Genomic DNA, 24,532 nt, shown 5'->3' on the forward strand with positions numbered 1-24,532 from the left:
TTAAAGTGAAGGTCAATTTCGATGAATTAGTGCCCAGTTTTTAATAATCCAATTACAAACAAGGGCACTTTAATTCATCAAAATTGACATTTCACTCGTTTTCATAAAAAAAAAAAAAAAAAAAAAAAACACACCAAACACAACTTACCTTTTAATCCCGACAGCTGCTCCAGCGATTCCCCCAGCCGCCGGAAGCCTCTTCATACATCAGAAATGACGAATCAGGCTTCATCCAATATACCCAACCTTGCACAAACTTTTAGTCCCCCTTCCTCTACGATATCCCAGTCTAATATATATAGCCGAGAAAAGTAGGAAAAAGCACAATATTCGCTAAATGAGGTACATAATAAACTGCCGCTAATAGGAGAAAAAAAAAAAAAAAAAACAGGTCTTCTGGACTCTCACCACCATGAAAGAAATGAATATCAGGTAAGCACAAATTGTTTTCTTTCATAAGGTGGTGAGAGTCCACAAACCATTACTCGTGGTAACTAATACCCAAGCTGTGTAGTCAACGAACAAATGGGAGTGGATAAAATGAAGGTATGCACCCAATTACCAACCCAAGACTTCTTAAAGAAGGAGAAATTAAACTAGTAGAATTCTGGAAGAGATTTCCTGCTGTCAAAAAGCCATGCTTAATGACTGCGTTAACCAGGAATGTACTCAACTAGTCCACAGATAAGGGAGGACAAGGGAGGGACACAGATAAGTAACCTAAATAGAAGGCACCACTGCTTGAAGAACCTTTCTCCCAAAAGAAGCCTCAGCCGAGGCAAAAATGTATCGAATTTATAGAATTTGGAAGTATGCAAAGGTGACCAAGTTGCAGCCTTGCAAATCTGTTCCACAGAAGCTTCACTTTTGAAAACCCAGGAAGAAGAGACAGCCCTCGTGGAATGAGCTGTAAACCTCTCAGGAGGTTGCTGCCCAGCAGTTTCATAGGCCAAACGAATAACACTCTTTAGCCAAAAAGAAAGTAGCCGTAGCTTTCTGGCCCTTGCGTTTACCAGAAAAATAAACAAATAAGGGGGAAGACTGACGAAAGTCCTTAGTCGCTTGAAGATTTTCAAGAATTTCAGCACACGAACTTCAAGGTTATGCAACAAACGTTCCTTAGGAGAAGGGTTAGGACTTAAGGAAGGAACAACAATTTCCTGATTAATATTCTTAAACAAAACAACTTTAGGCAGAAAACCACTTAGTACGCAAGACCACCTTATGAAATGGAAGATAAGGAGAATCACACTGAAGCGCAGAGAGAGAGTTCCGAAACTCTCAAAACAGAGGAAACGGCAACAAGAAACAAAACACTTTCCAAGATAACTTAATATCTAAGGAATGCATAGGTTCAAACAGAGCCTGCTGTAAGACTACAGGGAGGAGTAACAGGTTTAAACACAGGCCGGATCCTGACCAAGGCCTGACAAAACTATTGCACATCTGCCAGACGCTTATGTAGCAAAATAGACCAGGCCTAAATCTGACCATTCAAAGTACTGGCTGACAAATCCTTCTCCAGACCATCCTGGAGAAGGAGGTTTGCCTCTAAAGTTACAAAAAGGAAAATTACTCTGACATTCTTTATGTTTATTCTTTTTATCTTGAGGAAGAAAAGAACCCTTCCCTCTTGTAATATCAGAGATAAATTTTAGCCAAGCCAGGCCTAAACAAGGTCTTACCCTTGTAGGGGATCGCCAAGAGCCTGGACTTAGATGAAACATCCGCAGACCAGGACTTAAACCATAAACCTCTGCGAGCTAGCACCGCAAAACCAGACATTTGTGCACCCAGTTTAATGACTTGCAAAGAAGCATTTGTAATAAAGGCATTGGCTAATTTAAGGGCCTTAATCCTGTCCTGGATCTCCTTAAGAGCAGTATCAGTCTGAAGAGAATCAGACAATGCATCAAACCAGTAAGCTGCAGCGCTGGTCACAGTGGCAATACACACCGCAGGGTGCCATTGGAGGCCCTGGTGAACATACATCTTTTTTAGCAATTCCTCCAATTTCTTATCCATTGGATCCTTAAAAGAACTATCCTCTCAAAGTGGAGATCGTTCCTTCTACCTTGGGAACCGTCAGCCACGACTTCTTAATGGAATAAGCTATAGGAAACATCTTTGTGAAAATAGGAGATGGAGAAAAGGGAATACCAGGTCTCTCCCACTCCTGTGCAATAATCTCTGTAGCACGGTCTGAAACCGGAGAAACCTCCACTGCAGTGGGAACATCAAAGTACTTGTTCAGCTAACTAGACTATTTAGGGTTGACTAAGACAGTCGTATCAGAGTCGTTCAAAGTAGCCAAAACCTCCTTAAGTAATAAGTGCAGGTGTAGGATTCAACTTCAGCATCAGAAGGAATTACACCGAGTTTGAGATTTCACACTCAGGCACCACCACGGTGTCTTCTTCCTCAGACTTTTTAAAAAAAAAAAAAAGAAGGACACCCTGGGTAGCCAGAACTTGATCAGAAACCTTACGGATTCCTTAAGTTTCCTTTTACGCTTCCCCTGCAGCATGGGGAAAGCTGACAATGTCTCAGGTACCACAGAGGATACCTTGGTAACAATGTCTTGTAAAGAAAATCCTACCGGATTGTGAGAGGAAACGCAGGACACTGCATGTGGAGATTGAAAATATTGGGACGCATGAGGAGAAAGCTGTGGCTTTATCTGCTACAGGAGGCACTGTGCACACCTTGTTCTGGATGGGCTACAATAGCTGGTGTCCACGTCGGCTGCCGTTTTATCAGAGAAAGAGAGATCATGCTTTCTGTGGGCACACCACCACTGGACAATTGAAGACTGGAAAAACATTGCTTGGTCTGACAAATCGAAGTTGCTAGTTAGGGATGCACCGACATTTCAGCCGCAGAAAGTTTCGGCCGAAAATGGCATTTTTGGCTATTTCGGTTTTTTGCCTGTTATTTTCGGTAAAATTGTGTAGCATGTTTCAAATTTGATGCTAGCCTAGAGCTGCTGTTTAAGTTTATTACTTGACTTACTGTTCTGCATATGAGTTTTCTAGGACTATACTTTATTTGGATATATGGTAAAAAAGAAAACTGTTAAATAGGATTCTGTTACATAGAACTAAATGAAGAATAATACAGTACAGCAGTGATTTTTAACCTTTTTTTTGCCGTGGCACACTTTTTTACATAAAAAAATCCTGTGGCACACCACCATCCCAAAATTTTAAAAAAATTCACACATTGTAGCCTAATACAGCATATATATATATACACACAAACACACACATACTGTATGTATTGTGCTGTTATGCCATGCCTCCTACAAACTACCCCTGCACTGGGAGTAAAAAACAAGCAAAGTTTAAAAAATATGTCACACTGTTGTCAGTCTGCCGTGGCACACCTGAGGATCTCTCACGGCACACTAGTGTGCCATGGCACACTGGTTGAAAAACACTGCAGTACAGTATATTGATATCTATAATTGTTTTAAGTAGGGATGCATCAAAATTTTGGTCGCAGAAACATTTTGGCTGAAAATGGAATTTTTTGCCTGTTTTTATTTTCTTCTTGGTAAAATTATTGTGTAGCAGATTATTGTTTTAAGATATTTTTGTCCAATTTAAGTGCGTTACTTTCAATCAAAGTGTGGGCTTTTTTTATTGGCTCTAATTATGCAAAAAAAAATAAAAAATAAAAAAAATTTGAAAAAATACATTTTCGGTTTCGGTTTTTGGTCAAGTGCATCCCGGATTTTCGGATTCGGTCCAGAATTTCCATTTCGGTGCATCACTATTGCTAGTACATTGATGGCAGGCTCAGAATTTGGTGAAAACGGCATAAATCCATGAAAGTCATATCTGAGGAAAACTGTGCAAGGTGGAGGGGGTGGTGTTATGGTGTGGAGAATGCGTCCTGGCACGTCAATGCCACAGCGTACGTAAACATAGTTGCTGAGCAATTGCATCCGTTCACGTTGACAAATATTACTTCCAGCAGGATAATGTGCCGGTGCACAAAGCCCGCATCACTATGGGATGGTTCCTGGAACATGACAATGACTTTTCTGCTGCAGTGGCCTGCTCAATCCCAAAATCTTAATTCTATTGAATATCTTTGGGATGAGCTGGAAAGGGTTATTCGTTGCAGGCCTACACCCTCAGTCGTATCTCCAGGCACACTCCTGTCTGCATGGTACACAATATCTCCACAACCTTCTTAGCATCTTGTTGAATCCATGCCTAGACAAAGTCAGGCTATTTTGAAGGCTAAAGGATGCTCAACATGCTATGTAGTAGCTGAAACTTATAAAGTGGCCGCACAGTGTAAGTGGTAAAACAAAGACATACCAAAAAGCTAGCTGAAATACCAAAGCGCTACAGAAGCCAAGGAGTATGAATAGAATTCTCAGGCTCTGGTAAATCACTTGAAGAGGATTAAACAATAGGGTCCCGAGGAAACCAACTCCCTGAACTCAACTCCCAGACTGCACTCCAACTTGAAGTTATAGTAGAAGACAAGTTATAGTACAGTTAAGAAAAAGGTAATGCCCTCAGAGGACTGGAGTGGTGACTAAACCACTAGAACTGAGACTGTTACAGTGGAGACCAAAAGGATAAACAAAAAAACTAAAACAAAACCCCGAATGAAATCTCTGCACAAAGGAATTAGTAAGCCAAAAGATAAGGCTGATAAAGAATGCAATGCAAAAAAAAATAACCTTATGGTCACTACCTGGAAATGTGTAATAAGATTTCCTAATTCTTACAAGAGAGTCTAAAAGTCTAAGACAAGTTTTATGGGAAAGTGACCATTCACACTTTGATGCAAATTGGTACCTGCGGTGTTAGATAAACATCTGTACCAGCTAACAGATATGTTTAACCCTGCTGAGTTACAACCCACATTCTCATTTCCAAATAAACTGAAAAACAGAATTTATGCTTACCTGATAAATTACTTTCTCCAACGGTGTGTCCGGTCCACGGCGTCATCCTTACTTGTGGGATATTCTCTTCCCCAACAGGAAATGGCAAAGAGTCCCAGCAAAGCTGGTCACATGATCCCTCCTAGGCTCCGCCCACCCCAGTCATTCGACCGACGGACAGGAGGAAATATATATAGGAGAAACCATATGATACCGTGGTGACTGTAGTTAGAGAAAATAATTCATCAGACCTGATTAAAAAACCAGGGCGGGCCGTGGACCGGACACACCGTTGGAGAAAGTAATTTATCAGGTAAGCATAAATTCTGTTTTCTCCAACATTGGTGTGTCCGGTCCACGGCGTCATCCTTACTTGTGGGAACCAATACCAAAGCTTTAGGACACGGATGAAGGGAGGGAGCAAATCAGGTCACCTAAATGGAAGGCACCACGGCTTGCAAAACCTTTCTCCCAAAAATAGCCTCCGAAGAAGCAAAAGTATCAAATTTGTAAAATTTGGCAAAAGTGTGCAGTGAAGACCAAGTCGCTGCCTTACATATCTGGTCAACAGAAGCCTCGTTCTTGAAGGCCCATGTGGAAGCCACAGCCCTAGTGGAGTGAGCTGTGATTCTTTCAGGAGGCTGCCGTCCGGCAGTCTCATAAGCCAATCGGATAATGCTTTTAAGCCAAAAGGAAAGAGAGGTAGAAGTCGCTTTTTGACCTCTCCTTTTACCAGAATAAACAACAAACAAGGAAGATGTTTGTCTGAAATCTTTAGTAGCCTCTAAATAGAATTTTAGAGCAAGGACTACGTCCAAATTGTGTAACAAACGTTCCTTCTTTGAAACTGGATTCGGACACAAAGAAGGTACAACTATCTCCTGGTTAATATTTTTGTTGGAAACAACTTTCGGAAGAAAACCAGGCTTAGTACGCAAAAACACCTTATCTGCATGGAACACCAGATAGGGCGGAGAACACTGCAGAGCAGATAACTCTGAAACTCTTCTAGCAGAAGAAATTGCAACCAAAAACAAAACTTTCCAAGATAATAACTTAATATCTACGGAATGTAAGGGTTCAAACGGAACCCCTTGAAGAACTGAAATAACTAGATTTAGACTCCAGGGAGGAGTCAAAGGTCTGTAAACAGGCTTGATCCTAACCAGAGCCTGAACAAATGCTTGAACATCTGGCACAGCTGCCAGTCTTTTGTGAAGTAAAACAGATAAAGCAGAGATCTGTCCCTTCAGAGAACTTGCAGATAATCCTTTCTCCAAATCTTCTTGTAGAAAGGATAGAATCTTAGGAATTTTTATCTTGTTCCATGGGAATCCTTTAGATTCACACCAACAGATATATTTTTTCCATATTTTATGGTAAATTTTTCTAGTTACAGGCTTTCTAGCCTGAATCAGAGTATCTATTACAGAATCTGAAAACCCACGCTTTGATAAAATCAAGCGTTCAATCTCCAAGCCGTCAGTTGGAGGGAAACCAGATTCGGATGTTCGAATGGACCCTGAACAAGAAGGTCCTGTCTCAAAGGTAGCTTCCATGGTGGAGCCGATGACATATTCACCAGGTCTGCATACCAAGTCCTGCGTGGCCATGCAGGAGCTATCAAGATCACCGAGGCCCTCTCCTGATTGATCCTGGCTACCAGCCTGGGGATGAGAGGAAACGGTGGGAATACATAAGCTAGGTTGAAGGTCCAAGGTGCTACTAGTGCATCTACTAGGGTCGCCTTGGGATCCCTGGATCTGGACCCGTAGCAAGGAACCTTGAAGTTCTGACGAGACGCCATCAGATCCATGTCTGGAATGCCCCATAATTGAGTTAGATGGGGAAAGATTTCCGGATGGAGTTCCCACTCCCCCGGATGGAATGTCTGACGACTCAGAAAATCCGCTTCCCAATTTTCCACTCCTGGGATGTGGATCGCAGACAAGTGGCAGGAGTGATCCTCCGCCCATTGAATTATCTTGGTCACTTCTTTCATCGCCAGGGAACTCCTTGTTCCCCCCTGATGATTGATATATGCAACGGTCGTCATGTTGTCTGACTGAAACCTTATGAATTTGGCCTTTGCTAGTTGAGGCCAAGCTCTGAGAGCAATGAATATCGCTCTCAGTTTGTGACAATGACCCACTCTGGTCTGCGGAAGCTCATTCCCTGTGACAGATTGTCCAGGGTCAGCCACCAACGGAGTGAATCTCTGGTCTTTTGATCTACTTGAATCGTCGGAGACAAGTCTGTATAATCCCCATTCCACTGTCTGAGTATGCACAGTTGTAATGGTCTTAGATGAATTCGTGCAAAAGGAACTATGTCCATTGTTGCAACCATCAATCCTATTACTTCCATGCACTGCGCTATGGAAGGACGAGGAGCAGAATGAAGTACTTGACAAGAGCTTAGAAGTTTTGATTTTCTGACCTCTGTCAGAAAAATCCTCATTTCTAAGGAATCTATTATTGTTCCCAAGAAGGGAACTCTTGTTGACGGGGACAGAGAACTCTTTTCTTTGTTCACCTTCCATCCATGAGATCTGAGAAAGGCTAGGACGATGTCCGTATGAGCCTTTGCTTTTGACAGGGACGACGCTTGAATCAGGATGTCGTCCAAGTAAGGTACTACTGCAATGCCCCTTGGTCTTAGAACCGCTAGAAGGGACCCTAGTACCTTTGTGAAAATCCTTGGAGCAGTGGCTAATCCGAATGGAAGTGCCACAAACTGGTAATGCTTGTCCAGAAAAGCGAACCTTAGGAACGGATGATGTTCCTTGTGGATAGGAATATGTAGGTACGCATCCTTTAAATCCACGGTAGTCATAAATTGATTTTCCTGGATAGTAGGTAGGATCGTTCGAATAGTTTCCATTTTGAACGATGGTACCCTGAGAAATTTGTTTAGGATCTTTAGATCCAAAATTGGTCTGAATGTTCCCTCTTTTTTGGGAACTATGAACAGATTGGAATAAAATCCCATTCCTTGTTCTCTTATTGGAACTGGATGTATCACTCCCATCTTTAACAGGTCTTCTACACAATGTAAGAATGCCTGTCTCTTTATTTGGTTTGAAGATAATTGAGACCTGTGGAACCTTCCCCTTGGGGGTAGTTCCTTGAATTCCAGGAGATAACCTTGAGAAACTATTTCTAGCGCCCAAGGATCCTGAACATCTCTTGCCCAAGCCTGAGCAAAGAGAGAAAGTCTGCCCCCCACTAGATCCGGTCCCGGATCGGGGGCTATCCCTTCATGCTGTTTTGGTAGCAGTGGTAGGCTTCTTGGCCTGCTTACCCTTGTTCCAGCCTTGCATTGGTTTCCAGGCTGGTTTGGGTTGTGAAGTATTACCCTCTTGCTTAGAGGATACAGAATTAGAGACTGGTCCGTTTCTGCGAAAGTGACGAAAATTAGGCTTATTTTTAGCCTTAAAAGACCTATCCTGTGGGAGGGCGTGGCCCTTTCCCCCAGTGATGTCTGAAATCTCTTTCAAATCAGGTCCAAATAATGTTTTACCTTTGAAAGGAATGTTAAGCAATTTTGTCTTGGAAGACACATCCGCTGACCAAGACTTTAGCCAAAGCGCTCTGCGCGCCACGACAGCAAACCCTGAATTTTTCGCCGCTAATCTAGCTAATTGCAAAGCGGCATCTAAAACAAAAGAGTTAGCCAATTTAAGTGCTTGAACTCTGTCCATAACCTCCTCATACGAAGATTCTTTACTGAGCGATTTTTCTAGTTCCTCTAACCAGAAACACGCTGCCGTAGTGACAGGAACAATGCATGAAATTGGTTGTAGAAGGTAACCTTGCTGTACAAAAATATTTTTAAGCAAACCCTCTAATTTCTTATCCATAGGATCTTTGAAAGCACAACTATCTTCGATAGGAATAGTAGTGCGTTTGTTTAGAGTAGAAACCGCCCCCTCGACCTTGGGGACTGTCTGCCATAAGTCCTTTCTGGGGTCGACTATAGGAAATAATTTCTTAAATATAGGGGGGGGGAGACAAAAAGGTATGCCGGGCCTTTCCCACTCTTTATTTACTATGTCCGCCACCCGCTTGGGTATAGGAAAAGCGTCGGGGGGCACCGGAACCTCTAGGAACTTGTCCATCTTACATAATTTCTCTGGAATGACCAAATTGTCACAATCATCCAGAGTAGATAACACCTCCTTAAGCAGTGCGCGGAGATGTTCTAATTTAAATTTAAATGTCACAACATCAGGTTCAGCTTGATGAGAAATTTTTCCTGAATCTGAAATTTCTCCATCAGACAAAACCTCCCTCATGGCCCCTTGAGATTGGTGTGAGGGTATGTCAGAACAGTTATCAGCGTCCTCTTGCTCTTCAGTGTTTAAAACAGAGCAATCGCGCTTTCTCTGATAAGTAGGCATTTTGGATAAAAGATTTGCTATGGAGTTATCCATTACAGCCGTTAATTGTTGTATGGTAATAAGTATTGGCGCACTAGATGTACTAGGGGCCTCCTGTGTGGGCATAACTGGTGTAGACACAGTAGGGGATGATGTAGTATCATGTTTACTCCCCTCATTTGAGGAATCATCTTGGGCAATATCATTATCTGTGGCATTACTGTCCTTACTTTGTTTGGACACTATGGCACAATTATCACATAAATTTAAATGGGGAGACACATTGGCTTTCATACATATAGAACATAGCTTATCTGATGGTACAGACATGTTAAACAGGCTTAAACTTGTCAACAAAGCACAAAAAACGTTTTAAAATAAAACCGTTACTGTCACTTTAAATTTCAAACTGAAAACACTTTATTACTGAATATGTGAAAAAGTATGAAGGAATTGTTCAAAATTCACCAAAATTTCACCACAGTGTCTTAAAGCATTAAAAGTATTGCACACCAAATTTCAGAGCTTTAACCCTTAAATTAACGGAACCGGAGCCGTTTTTACATTTAACCCCTATACAGTCCCAGAATGAGGCTCTGTCTATAACTAGAAAGGCCCCCATCTGAAAAAGGTGTCCAACACAGTGCCTGCCGTTTTTCTAAACGTTCCCCAAGATTATAATACCAATAATTAGTTAGAATCTGCATAATATGCCTAGTAAAGCAATCGTTTTAGCCCAGAAAAATGTCTACCAGTTTTTAAGCCCTTTTTGAAGCCCTTTATTCTTTTATATTTAACTAAGAAAATGGCTTACCGGTCCCCATGAGGGGAAATGACAGCCTTCCAGCATTACATGGTCTTGTTAGAAATGTGGCTAGTCATACCTTAAGCAGAAAAGTCTGCTAACTGTTTCCCCCAACTGAAGTTACTTCATCTCAACAGTCCTGTGTGGAAACAGCAATCGATTTTAGTTACTGTCTGCTAAAATCATCTTCCTCTTACAAACAGAAATCTTCATCCTTTTCTGTTTCAGAGTAAATAGTACATACCAGCACTATTTTAAAATAACAAACACTTGATAGAAGAATAAAACTACATTTAAACACCAAAAAACTCTTAACCATCTCCGTGGAGATGTTGCCTGTGCAACGGCAAAGAGAATGACTGGGGTGGGCGGAGCCTAGGAGGGATCATGTGACCAGCTTTGCTGGGACTCTTTGCCATTTCCTGTTGGGGAAGAGAATATCCCACAAGTAAGGATGACGCCGTGGACCGGACACACCAATGTTGGAGAAATGTAATTCATGGTTTAAAAACATGTGTCCCTTGAAAGCATAGACTGTCTTAAGGATTCAAAATGTCTCAAAATAACATTATTTCTTTCATTTCAGACCTGCATCTGGTGTTCCATGCATTCAAAATGTATTAGAAATATGAAATATATTGCATTCCTATTGAGATACAATACAGGTGGCCCTTGTTTTACAGCGGTTCAATTTACACTTTAAGGATAACAACCTTTTTTTCCAGTCATGTGACTGCTATTGAAAAGCATTGAGAAGCAGTGCATTTATTAAAATAAATAGGTGGAGCTGTCCGCTTGTGTTGCAGCAAAGCCAAGCATGCTGAAATTAATCAGTTTAACCAGACCTGAGCTATCGAGCAGATTTCAAAGGAATAAGATCTTCCTGTCTATAACTCAGTACAGATTGGAATGCATAGAAAGAACTGTTTGCAGAAAAATGCAAGTGAAGTCTGTGTTGTGCGAATATTTTATTGGGTTTATAATGCTGTTTAGCATTTAAAGTCTTCATTTTAAAATAATGTATTAGGTGTTACTTATGACAATTTTGAGAGGGGTCTGGAACCTAACTCCCTCACTTCCCATTGACTTGCATTATAAACTGGGCATCAATTTACAACGGTTTCAATTTACAACCATTCCTTCTGGAACCTAACCCCGGCGTAAACTGAGGGCTACCTGTACAATAATGCCAGACATCTAAGGGAAAATTTGGGATATATATGCTGAATTTAATAAATAGCAATACAGTCAATATAAAAAATGTCCAATTTTAATAAATTTCTTTATATTTTTCAGGCATCTAATAAGTACATATATAAATGTTGTTTTAAATATGTTTTATACACTCAAAAAGAAATACAGATATGAACCATTAATCTATGGGATAGTAATCCAATATAGATATAATTATATGAAAATGACATCTGATTGCCGACCTCAAAGTATGTATGTGATATTAAGAGGACTGAGAAAGTAATTGAATCCTTGATGAAGGTATTATAATCCTTTTAAATTGTTTCATAGAAAATATGATTTTTAAACACATTAATATATTATAAGTGGAATATTTTCACGTTTGGTCTTTAAATGATCAGAGAAAAGGACACTGCGCGGACCATATATGAAACATGATTTATTAATACAAGAGATATATGTTGGCTAAACATTTTAAAGGTCAGATAATTAAACTGTAGCAGCATTAATGATAAGACTGCATTTCTGGTTGTTTGCTGCCCTCTAAGGGATAAAAACTGGTATGACAGCCAAACAAATTGACTGTTTAAAAAAAAACATATGCAAATTCAAATAACCAATCAATGCTCAGCTCCATTAAGGGCGGATCAGCGACAAGCATCAAAGGGCCTATCAAAATCTTGTTGGAAGGATTAAAGAAAAGGAGGAGGGATTCTCTATTTTGGATATAGACCCATACACACAGGAGACAGACAAAAAGAAGCATTAACTTTTGGAGAGAAAATACATAGGCTTTGGTGCCAAGCATATTCTCTGCCATTTTTGGGAACACTTTCTTGAACAAAGAAAGATGAACAATTCTTGATGTCTATACCTGTGCACATTGTGAGTAAACCCTCCATAGATGACCCACAAGAAACTCTGGAATATGAAACATTGATTTGCTTATTTGGGTAAAGTATATAATTTGATATTTTAAAGTAAATACATTCATTATTGCTACAGTCTAATTGCAGTTAGTAAATTTAAAAGGGCCCAATTTGTATTTTAAAACTAATCATTAATGCCAAGAGATAGACACACACATTTTAGAATGTTTCTTAACTGTAGATAAGAATTTGTTTCAGCTCAGATAAATTGGTATAGGAGTTTGTCGTTTGTACAAATAATATATATAATTTCTGATATTTTAAATTAGAGTTATATAGGATCAATCGTATGCTAAGTAGTTTAATTGTACTGGTCTGGATGTTAGTGGCTCATATCTTGGTATCTCACTGTGGTATTTTAATGCGATTGTGAATAAGGTTAATTATAAAGGTGCATTTGGTTTGCTTTGTAAAGAATATTGTAATAATTTAAGCCTGTATAGTTTGATTCATATCTGGTTTTCTATAAATATAATTCAATGTTTCTATAAATTTTAACTAATAAAGAATTTAGGAATTCATATTAATTTTAATTGTTGTGTAAATGCATTTTATTGGGTTTTTTTTAAAGATTATTAAATATATTGTATTATAACCCGACCATATACCGACATTTGGGAACTATATAAAGTACCATGGAAGAGCCACAAACAGAAAATCTTAGTCTAGAATAGGGCTTGACAAATCAAGGGAGCCACTGGCTCCTAGAATTGTACCCCTGGCTCCTAACTTTCTGGGTTATTCTCCATATATCTATATACAAATACCACTGTCTGGATCCTAAATTTTAAAAAGATTTGTCAACCCCCTGAGCTAGAATTAAAAGTTAAGAAACTGTAGGTGGTTCTGGAAGATGATTTTGAAAGCATCATTTAAATCTATTGAGAAAATAAATGAATCATAATGAACTAGGGTAATAAGGAACCAAATAGAAACCATCTTAAAAAGTAGGATCTCTGAGAATTCGGAAAGTACTCATGTTTGTTCAGGATCTTTCAGAAAAACAGCCAGATAACCATCAGAAAAGGAAATGTCACCCTAAAGCCCAGAATACAAACAATTATTAGAATCCAGAAATTCTTGACACTGCCACTAGGCCCACTGAGAAAGGAATAACCTACCTACCATCTACCAGAAAAGAATCTGGATAGGTGGTTCAAGCTATTTGAAAGATGCTTCTTATATTGTTTGAACCTAGTCCAAACACCACTAGGCTTCCAGGCATCTCAAGAAAAATCTTGAGTCTTATGGGGGGGGGACACGACAGATAAGGTCTACCATAAAGACTGCCAACCATGAAAAGAGTCAGAGAGCTCTCCTGCGTGTACTGTTAAGGGTATATCTTAGCATTAATATAAATACTACTAAGTATTACTGCTAAGAGCTGAAGAGTGCATGAAAATCGTTTAGAAGAAAAGCAAAACAAAAAAATGCATAAAAAGAAACAATACAAAATTGCAAAGTTGGACTGGAAGTAATCAATCTTACAATATACACTTAGTTCGGCAAAATAAGTGATCAGTGGAACTTCTAAAGGATCAAACTTATAAAAACAGCACACCACTAAATCAAAATTTACTGTGCAAATTTAATAAATGTAGTCCATAAGTAAGAACCCATAACATTATTACAGGAAGTAATTTTATGAAATATGTAGAGTATGTGTATATATTTGAATATAAATACATGAGCAGGGACAATACATAAGACCGTTTGAAAGGAGGTCACTAGGCATAGATAAAAAAAGACTAGGCTATGAGAGAGGGATTACAATTGCATATTTGCCTCATCCTGGTGGCCAGGATTAGAATTCCAAATAGTAATATCTTCTTGACTCACCACCTTATAAAGTGGGGGGGGAAACAAAAAAAAAAAACACACACAACAACCTTGCCAATATAATTTCATTATTAAATTTGTCCCTTTTTCTTGTAATTAAACTCTGGAAATAGTTTTTATAAATTCCACTTAATCTAAACTAATGGGCACCTAAGTGTTTGAACTATTTATAGTTTTCCTGTTCTCAATTGATGTGAAGTGATCACAATGTTATCTATATGGTTTACATGAACTAGCTCTACCCTGTTGTGAAGAGCAAATAAAAAAAAAATCATGTCATAAGAGGCAGCCTTCAAGGGCTTAGAAATTATATGAGCCTTCCTAGGTTTAGCTTTCAACTAAGAATACCAAGAGAACAAAGCAAAATTGGTGATAAAACATAATTTATGTAAGAACTTACCTGATACCTGACCTGAGTCCATGAGCTAGTGACGTATGGGAGGGGCAAAGTTTCCCAAACCTCAAAATGCCTATAAATACACCCCCCACCACACCCACAATTCAGTTTAACGAATAGCCAAGAAGTGAGGTGATAGACTTACTTCCGGGAGGCGGAGCATTAGAGCGGTCGCATAGACAGAGAGCTCCGGGCAAGCAGCGGCCTTAAATCATTAAAAACTGCTCAAAAAGCTCAAACGCATATGCCTTACACGACCCTAAAGTCCCTTTACATCGGACAGGTCAGTGTCGGCCAAGAAGCGTGAGGGGGAATTCCACCGCCCCGGCACCCAGATAGTCGGTACACAGAGTGGCGCGAAAGCGCAGATTGCATCTCATCGGTAAGGTGCAAGGTAGCAGCAGAGAATCGAAGCGGCAAAACCGGAGGGGAGTAAAAGAATACAGGAATTAACGAAAGAATCGCCAAGCACCCAAAGTAACAGTGAGTAACAGCGAGATCATACCTCTCAGACACAGACCCACGTGGCAGGGGAGACAATACATAGCGGCTGCAATTAAACACCAAACAGACACAAAACGAGCACGCTACAAACAAAAGACCAATAAATCCACGAATCGGAAGGGGCATTTGTTGGAGGGGTCATCACAGGGCCTATAAACATTGATATTGAAGACCCTAGAGGGCAAACCCTCACATAATCACCACGTGGGGGGGAAAAGAAAGACATAACCAGAAAACAGGGACTTAAAGCGATACACCACCAAACAAGAACAGTATTGCAAAGGGGGAAAATAAATTTACTCTAAACAGTGAGGATGGAATATGAGGAGTGATACCCCATGATCTGGCTCTCCCCCCCATAACCCAATACACCCACGCCTAGTTAACAGAGGAGACATCTCCAGCAGGGTGAAGACCAAAAAACTGGTGGAGGCCTAACACTGTCTAACAAGACTTCAGATAACCCCATAGGACCTGAACTCCAGCCAATACATAAAAGGTGCAGCTGAACAAAGGGATACACACACTTCCCTGGGACTCATCTCTAACCTGACATCAGATATCTTAGAAAAATAAAAGAGAGCCTAACCCCAATCAACTGTATGCACAAATATTATCACAGCTTCAAAAAGAAAACAGAAACAATGACTTCTAAGAACAAGAGTGCAGACCGCAGAACAAGACATCTGGCGGAGATACATGCAGATCCCAACAATGAGGACACAATACAAGACTCTCAGTTAAAAGACACTCACCCCATAGTCTCTCAGCTGTCAGCGTTGTTCCTCCCAAAAATTGAACAACTCCAAAATGGGATGGACTCTCTTTCATCGGAGTTTAAACATTTCTCAACAAGACTGACACAAGTCGAACAAAGAATCTCAGATACAGAGATTAGACAACGTGATACCAACACGAACGTCACACAACTACAGAGACAAAACTCCCTATTACTTGCAAGAGTGGATGACCTGGAAAACAGGTCGCGGAGGAACAACCTGAGAGTCGTGGGGTTGCCAGAATCAGTCCCAGGCACTGAATTGATACGCTTCGCAGAAGTTACCCTACCACAAATATTAAAACTCACGGAAGCTGACATTCCATGTATAGCAGAAAGGGCTCATAGAGTCGGTAGGACGAGAGAAATGGACAATAGAGATACACCACCCAGGCAAGTTATGATAAAATACCTTAATTTTAAGGACAAGGTTCAACTGCTGAGAGCATACAGACAAGCTGGACCTATCCAGTATGAGGGCAAAAAACTGCACATCTTTCAAGACTACTCGGCGGATGTAACCAGGAAAAGGAGAGAGTTTTCTCCATACTGCAGACAGTTGATCGACAAAGGCATCCCAGTGGCACTACTTTACCCAGCAAAACTAAGAGTTCAAACACCTCAGGGCCCAAGACTCTTTGAATCGACGGGTCAAATACAGAAATATCTAAGACAGGTGGCAGGAGAAGAAAATCAGCAGGAAGAGGAGGAACAACATCCAATGGCAGAGCAGTGAAATCAGAACTACAACTCCCATGGGGAGGAACTTCACACAAGCAGAGCAAAACCTGTCATTGGACTGGTAGCAGGAATAAAGATGAACGGTCTTCATCCAAGGACTATAACAAGGACTATAAAAAGGCACTGAAATGGACAGTACTAACTAAGTATTACAGTTCAAGTTATTGGGGGGGGGGGGAGGGTGGGATACTCTCTAATAAAGTAAAAAAAAAAAAAAAGAAAGGAAGAAAGAGGGAAGAGAGAGAGATTTGTTCAAGTTATCACTGTTTGGTTTAATGTTTTTGAGTTCTCTTTTTTGCTTGAATAAGATTAAGAAAGTTGCGAAGTGGGAAAACACTGCGTCTGAATTAACTTGTTGCTTAAACTGCTTTTCTCTTGTTCTCTACAAGCAGGGTGGACTCAGTTCAAGACCTCCCCTGGGACTCAGCTTCATCACTAGGAAAAGGTGTACAAGTAGGCCATAGACATATCTAAACACCAGTTGTGAACTCAGTAAGGGTAAGTGAATACTCGAATAAAAAACACAACACACAACACTGTATAGCAGACACACAAAAATCACAGGAAAATGTCACTAGATCAGATTAAGATAGTAGCATGGAATGTGGGCGGGGTCACGTCACCTATAAAGAGGAAGGCAATTCTTAAATATCTTAAAAAACAAAGAGCTGACATTGCAGTACTGGAGGAGACACATCTATCACAGGAGGAACACAGGAAACTCCAACAAGATTGGGTAGGAGAAGTCAACTTCACACCATATGAAGCTAAAAGAGCAAGAGGGGTAGCCATTCTCTTCAGGAAACAGTTAACATACAAAATAACTCACAGAGAGATAGATAAAGAGGGTAGATACATCATTTTGAATATAGAAGTGGAACAAACAGCATTCACTCTCTGTGGACTATATGGCCCCTTACACAAGAAGGCTGAGTTTTGGCAGGCAATACAAGGGAAATTATTACCGCACACAGGGACACAACTAGTGGTAGTGGGAGACTTCAATATAGCACCTCAGGTACCGGCGGACCGCTTTCCCAACCCAGACAATCCAGGGATTACAAACCACCCAGCCGCATACTGCAAAAAAGAAACCAGGATATTGAATAAATTTAAAAGGGCGTTGAATTTGACAGACATTTGGAGGGCGAGATATCCAGACAGTAGAGACTTTACATGCATATCCCCATCCAAACAGACATTATCAAGGATAGATTTCTTCCTTATTTCATCTACCCTGAGCACACAGATTTTAGACACTAAAATTGACACGGTCACACTATCAGACCATGCACCAATCTCACTGATTATGAAGGTAGGCCCCAGACGCCCCAAAAGGGAAGGATGGAAATTCCCATACTACCGATACAGGGATGTTAATCTCCTAAAACACCTTAAGGGGGAATGGATACACTATGCAGAAGCCAACAAAGCACACATGTCAACACCGGCCTTATTTTGGGACACAGCAAAGGCGGTTCTAAGAGGAGTTATCATGACATATGCATCAGGGGTTAACAAGAAATACAAACAAAGAGAAAACATATTACTAAGACAAGTCACAAACAAATATAATAAATACCTTAGAGCCCCTACCGCAGAGAACAGACAAAAGTATACCGGAGTCAAACTACAGAGGGACACATTCTTACTACAAAACGCTAAAGGAACCATTAGCAGAGCCAGAGCACGTTTTTACAGATACGGCAACAGGATAAGCAGCACACTAGCCAATATCACTAGATTAGTAAGAAAACCCAATGTAATCCAGACACTGAAAATTCAGGGCAGGTCTTTAACCACAGAAGTTGAAAAACAGCAAGCATTCTGCGAATACTACTCAGAATTATATACACCACATCCAGTTGACAGAGGACACAGGGAACAGTTCTGGAAGGGAATTAAATTACCCCAAATCACGGAGGAGAACCTCCAACTCTTGAATGCACCGATCTCAGTACAGGAAATACATAAGACAATAGGGTACCTCCCCATAAATAAGACGGCAGGGCCAGATGGCCTGCCCAATGAATTTTACAAACTGATGAGAGAAGAGGTATCAAACACCCTGGCCAAGCTATTTGATAAGATACCAAGAGGGGAAGAACTGAGTGAACGTTTCACGGAAGCACACATTTGTATCCTTCCGAAACCAGGAAGAGACCCAACAGCTAGAGAATCATATAGACCCATATCACTATTAAATAGTGATTATAAAATCTTTACCAAAATTCTGGCCAATAGACTAGCGACCATAATGCCATCCCTGATCCACAGTGACCAAACAGGGTTCGTCAAAGGTAGATCATCAGTTCTCAATATCAGGAAAGTGCAACTAGTACTACAACATTACTGGAACAACAGGGAAGGGGGAAAGGTAAGCACTCCAACACAAAGAGCGTGCATGCTGGCGATCGATGCGGAGAAGGCTTTTGACAAGGTATTGTGGGAGCATTTATTCCACACGCTGACCAGATATGGAATTAGGGGCTCCTTCTTCGGGTCGGTCGCCAGCATCTACAGGTCAGCCCAGGCAGCAGTGATTGTCAATGGAACACTCTCTCCAAGATTCCAACTGGGGAGGGGAACGAGGCAGGGCTGCCCTCTGTCCCCTCTCCTTTTTGACCTGGCCATGGAACCAATGGCACACAGAATCAGGACTGAAACACAAGGACTGAGAGTGGGGCGGGCGACTTTACACCTATCCTTATACGCAGACGATATGGTGTTATTCATATCAGACCCAGAAAAAGAAACACCACGACTGATGTCTATTATTGAGGAATTTAGCAAAATCTCGGGGTACCAAATTAATAAAGATAAGAGCGAAATCCTGTGGCTATCCCCAATGGGTCATAAAGAAGACCTAGGATTCAAATTCAAAATACTAGAGGATACTATTAAATATTTGGGGGTAAGCTTATCAAAAGACCCCTCCAGATGGTACGCCCTTAACCACAAACCGATCATTAGCAAAATCATAGAAGATCTCAGAAATTGGAAAGCATTACCAGTATCGGCGTCGGGCAGAATTTGCTTGATAAAAATGATCTGGTTTCCAAGGTTAATGTACACATTCCAAATGATTCCCATGTTGTTGCACAAGAAAGACCTGAGGTATTTAAACACACAATTTGCAAACTTCATATGGTCAGGGAAAAAACACAGGATTAGCTTAGAGAAGCTGATGTGCTCGGTCCATGCAGGGGGCTTGGGACTGCCGAACTTGGAACTGTACAACTGGGCCACATCCAGCAAATACGTTCTGGACTGGCTAAGTAACACAAATCACTTCACACATAAAGACATAGAGAGCAGCATGGTTCACCCATGGGCTTTAGCAATGTTACCACATATGGAGCTTCACAAAATACGCAAACTGACCAAGGACTCTCCACTCTTTGGGGAATCAATCAGGGCCTGGGCAAAACTGTGTAGGTGGATGAGGGTGCCTCATACATACACAAAATTCATACCCATGGGAGGGAACCCAGACTTCCCAGCAGGACTGACTACGAAACCATTTCAACAATGGAAAGATAAGGGCTTACATTCAGTTGGACAGTTGGTGTCAGAATCTACTGGGCTAATCCACACTTTTCAAGACTTACAGAAAGATTTTTCACTACCTAGACAACACCACTTTGCATACTTGCAAATCAAACACTACGTAACGCAATTGCAGAAACACATAAACTTTACAGACCATAATGACCCGATATCAAAACTGGTTTCCATGACATCTCAAGGCGGTCACTCAGTCTCCCCCATATACAAAATGCTGATAGACATACCAAACCAAAAAAACAAGACAAGCCTGAGCAATAAATGGTCGGACATACTGCAGACACAGATTTCAGAAGAACAAATCATAAACAGTGTAGAGAACGTCAGGAAAGCCACCATAGGAGCTGACGTAAGGGAAATGCACACGAAAACGATTCATAGGGCACACATCACTCCTAGGATATATAGCAAGTGGGTGAAGGAAGCAGACAATGTTTGTGTCAGGTGTAGGCAGCCCAACCCTGAATATGTACACTTACTTGTGACATGCCCAAGATTGACAAAATTTTGGGCTATGACGGAAAGATGGATGAACAAGACATGCTCTACCCAGATCAAATTGGATGGGAGGGCCATAATACTTCTAGATATCCCAGGTAACCTAGGCACACAGAAACGACTTATATATAATATAATCCTCACAGCGAGGAGACTGATTCTCAGGGAGTGGAGGGAAAAAAAACCCACCAACACTAGGACAGCTCAAAAGTTTACTACTGCAACAGATGACAATAGAACAGTTTGATACTATGGGAGATGTAAAGGAAAGGGTCAAAGCTTTTATGAGGAAATGGGAAAAGTTAATCCTACAACAGCCAGTCCAGATACAAAAACAGATAATACACCCATTCCGTAATTCAGAATACATTTTAACAGCACAACTTAGAGGGGAATGGAACACACTGTAAATCTCAAACCCAAGGAATGAGAGTCCCAGGGGATGGAAGAGTCCACCGCTGCGCATCAAAGGGGGAGGTATTCAAATGCAGAGAAGTTTCAGGATAAGAAGGATAATTGATAGAAATCCTTAACAACTTGAAAGCAGTTAAAAGCCGTAGACACAAGAACTGTGAAGATAACAACCAAGGTGAGATGTATGAGATGTAAATTAAGGGAGGGAGGGAGAGAAAAAGGAAAGAGGGGGGGACAGTTTGACGGCAAAAAAGAAAAAGTCTAATACAAAGTTTGCTTTTGGAAATATACCATGTTTATTAAGTTTATTGTAACCACCTGACAAAAGTCTGTAAATGTTGTTGAACTGTCACCCAATAAAAAAGAATATTTAAAAAAAAAAGAAGTGAGGTGATAAGGAGCGAAAGCATCAACAAGGAATTGGAATAATTGTGCTTTATACAAAAAAGTCATAACCACCACAAAAAGGGTGGGCCTCATGGACTCATGCCAATATGAAAGAAATGAATTTATCAGGTAAGTTCTTACATAAATTATGTTTTCTTTCATGTAATTGGCAAGAGTCCATGAGCTAGTGATGTATGGGATAGCACATACCCAAGATGTGGAACTCCACGCAAGAGTCACTAGAGAGGGAGGGATAAAAATAAAAACAGCTAATTCCGCTAAAAAAAAAAAAATCCACAACCCAAATCAAAAGTTTTAATTAGAGATGCACCGAAATGAAAATTCTGGACCGAAACAGATACCTGAAAATTCAGTATGATCCTGGCCTAAAACCGAAACGAAAATAGTTTTCTTTTTTAACTACAGTGTGTGTGTAGCTGAGAGAGCTTGTAGGCGGGAAAGCTCCAACAAATGGGCGTGATCTGCAGTGAAACAGGATCTCTATAAGGGAGAGCGTGGTTATAGCCAGACAACAATACGAGGTGGACATGTGTTTTGTTTTTGGGTGTAGTTATCCGTGCGATGAGCGTGGCTGCACTTGATCGTCTCTCATCATATCTCCGCCTAGTTCCTGGTTCGGGTCTCACACTGACCCGTCAGATTATATGTCCGGAGCCCCAAATGGAGTCTGTCACCTATCACCAGGACCACTGGACTTAGCTACAACCTTACGTGCAAGGTGGTTATAGAAAGTTACTGGGCTTTTTTGTATACACTGTCTGGTGGGTGCTAATTTGTACTAACTGTGTGCGAGCTTGGGGCTTATGCTTATAAAGTGTGCACGCATATTTGCCTCAGGCGAATAGAATGTCTACGCACAAGAGGTTGATGTATGAGCACTGTATATAAGGCTTAAAGATATTCACTGTGTGTGTGCTTAGGGCTGTGTCTGATAATATCAAGTGTTTATAAACATGTTACTTTTCCTCCTTTGATATTTGTATTCACTATTCAGAACTTTGGTTTCCTTCTCTGCTGGTTTCAAATATCATCATGTAATGGTACTTATGTGTGTGCTCTGTGTACCATGCCAGTGCTGCTCACCTTATGCTAAGGATAGACATGTAACTCAATAGAACAGGGGAGGGCTGTACATTTTTAGCCATTTTGGTCCTCTTTGGGCCGAAATTGGAATTGCACATTTTCGGCGGCCCAAATTTTGGTGCATCGCTAGTATTATTCTTTATTTAGTTCTGTGTAACAGAATTAGATTTAACCGTTTTTGTTTTGTTACCAATTATCAAAAAAAGTATAGTCCTAGAAAACTATTATTATACGCAAAACAGTAAGTCAAGTAATGAACTCAAACCGCAGCTCTAGGCTGGCATCAAATTTAAAATATGCTACACAATAATTTTGCCGAAAATAAAAAGGTAAAAAAAACGAAATCCCAAATAACAAAAAATGCTATTTTCGACCGAAACTTTCTGCGGCCGAAATTTCGGTGCATCCCTAGTTTTAATCTTTATAATGAAAAAAAAAAAAAACTGAAATTATAAGCAGAAGAATCAAACTGAAACAGCTGCCTGAAGTACTTTTCTACCAAAAACTTCTTCTGAAGTAGAGAAAACATCAAAATGGTAGAATTTAGTAAAAGTATGCAAAGAAGACCAAGTTGCTGCTTTGCAAAGCTGATCAAAAGAAGTTTCATTCTTAAAAGCCCAGGAAGTAGAAACTGACTTAGTAGAATGAGCCGTAATCCTTTGAGGCGCCAAAAACGTCTGCAACAAACACGAGCGTCATAGATGACACAACTACGAGAAAACTCTCGGTGCCAACTAAGACGCCGGAAATGATGTCATTACGTCAAACGTAATTTTTCCCGCCAAAAGTATCGCACCAAAAATGACGCAATAAATTATAGCATTTTGCGCTCCTGCAAGCCTAACAGCCCGCAATTTAGAAAGAGTCAATTTGAAAAATTTTCAGGTAATAAATCATTTTTTCATATGCATTTCCCAAAATGAAACCGACAGTCTGTAAGAAGGAAATATACTGATTAACCTGAATCATGGCAAATATAAGTATAAAACATATATTTAGAACTTTACATATAAAGTGCCAAACCATAGCTGAGAGTGTCATAAATAAAAGAAAACATACTTAACAAAAGACACTCATCTACATAAAGTAGATAGCCAAACCAGTACTGAAACGAGAATCAGTAGCGGTAATGGTATATAACAGCATATTGTCTATCTGAAAAGGGAGGTAGGAGATGAATCTACCGATAGAGAACCTATGAAATAGATCTTCGTTAGGATGACCATTGCATTCAATAAGTAATACTCCCTTCACATCCCTCTTTCATTCACTGCACTCTGAGAGGAATCGGGCTTCAGCATGCTGAGAAGCGCATATCAACGTAGAAATCTAGCACAAATTTACTTCCCCAACTCCATAGGAGGCAAAGTTTGTAAAACTGAATTGTGGGTGTGGTGGGGGGTGTATTTATAGGCATTTTGAGGTTTGGGAAACTTTACCCCTCCTGGTAGGAATGTATATCCCATACGTCACTAGCTCATGGACTCTTGCCAATTACATGAAAGAAAAGTAAATTGGAAAGTTGTTTAAAATTACATGCCCTATTTGAAACATGAAAGTTTTTTTGAACTGGACTGTCCCTTTAACCAAAATCTACTCAGAAAAAAAAAGTTCAAGGATAAAAAACCCATACAGGATTCAAGTAATGTGTTCGCAGTGTGCATTTGCAATTACAAAGAAAGACATCAAATGAAAAAACAGAATTTATGTTTACCTGATAAATTACTTTCTCCAACGGTGTGTCCGGTCCACGGCGTCATCCTTACTTGTGGGATATTCTCTTCCCCAACAGGAAATGGCAAAGAGCCCAGCAAAGCTGGTCACATGATCCCTCCTAGGCTCCGCCTACCCCAGTCATTCGACCGACGTTAAGGAGGAATATTTGCATAGGAGAAACCATATGATACCGTGGTGACTGTAGTTAAAGAAAATAAATTATCAGACCTGATTAAAAAACCAGGGCGGGCCGTGGACCGGACACACCGTTGGAGAAAGTAATTTATCAGGTAAACATAAATTCTGTTTTCTCCAACATAGGTGTGTCCGGTCCACGGCGTCATCCTTACTTGTGGGAACCAATACCAA

At 40.4% G+C, this 24,532-nt stretch overlaps 1 protein-coding gene across 1 annotated transcript in view; it reads right to left on the reverse strand.

The window, feature by feature from the left end:
- LOC128643093 (protein bicaudal D homolog 2) overlaps positions 1-24,532 on the reverse strand; it is a 139,459-nt gene that overhangs the window by 82,267 nt on the left and 32,660 nt on the right. The gene's annotated exons all lie outside the window — the stretch shown is intronic.

Source organism: Bombina bombina, chromosome 12, assembly GCF_027579735.1.
Source record: "Bombina bombina isolate aBomBom1 chromosome 12, aBomBom1.pri, whole genome shotgun sequence".
NCBI classification, from domain to species: Eukaryota; Metazoa; Chordata; class Amphibia; order Anura; family Bombinatoridae; genus Bombina; species Bombina bombina.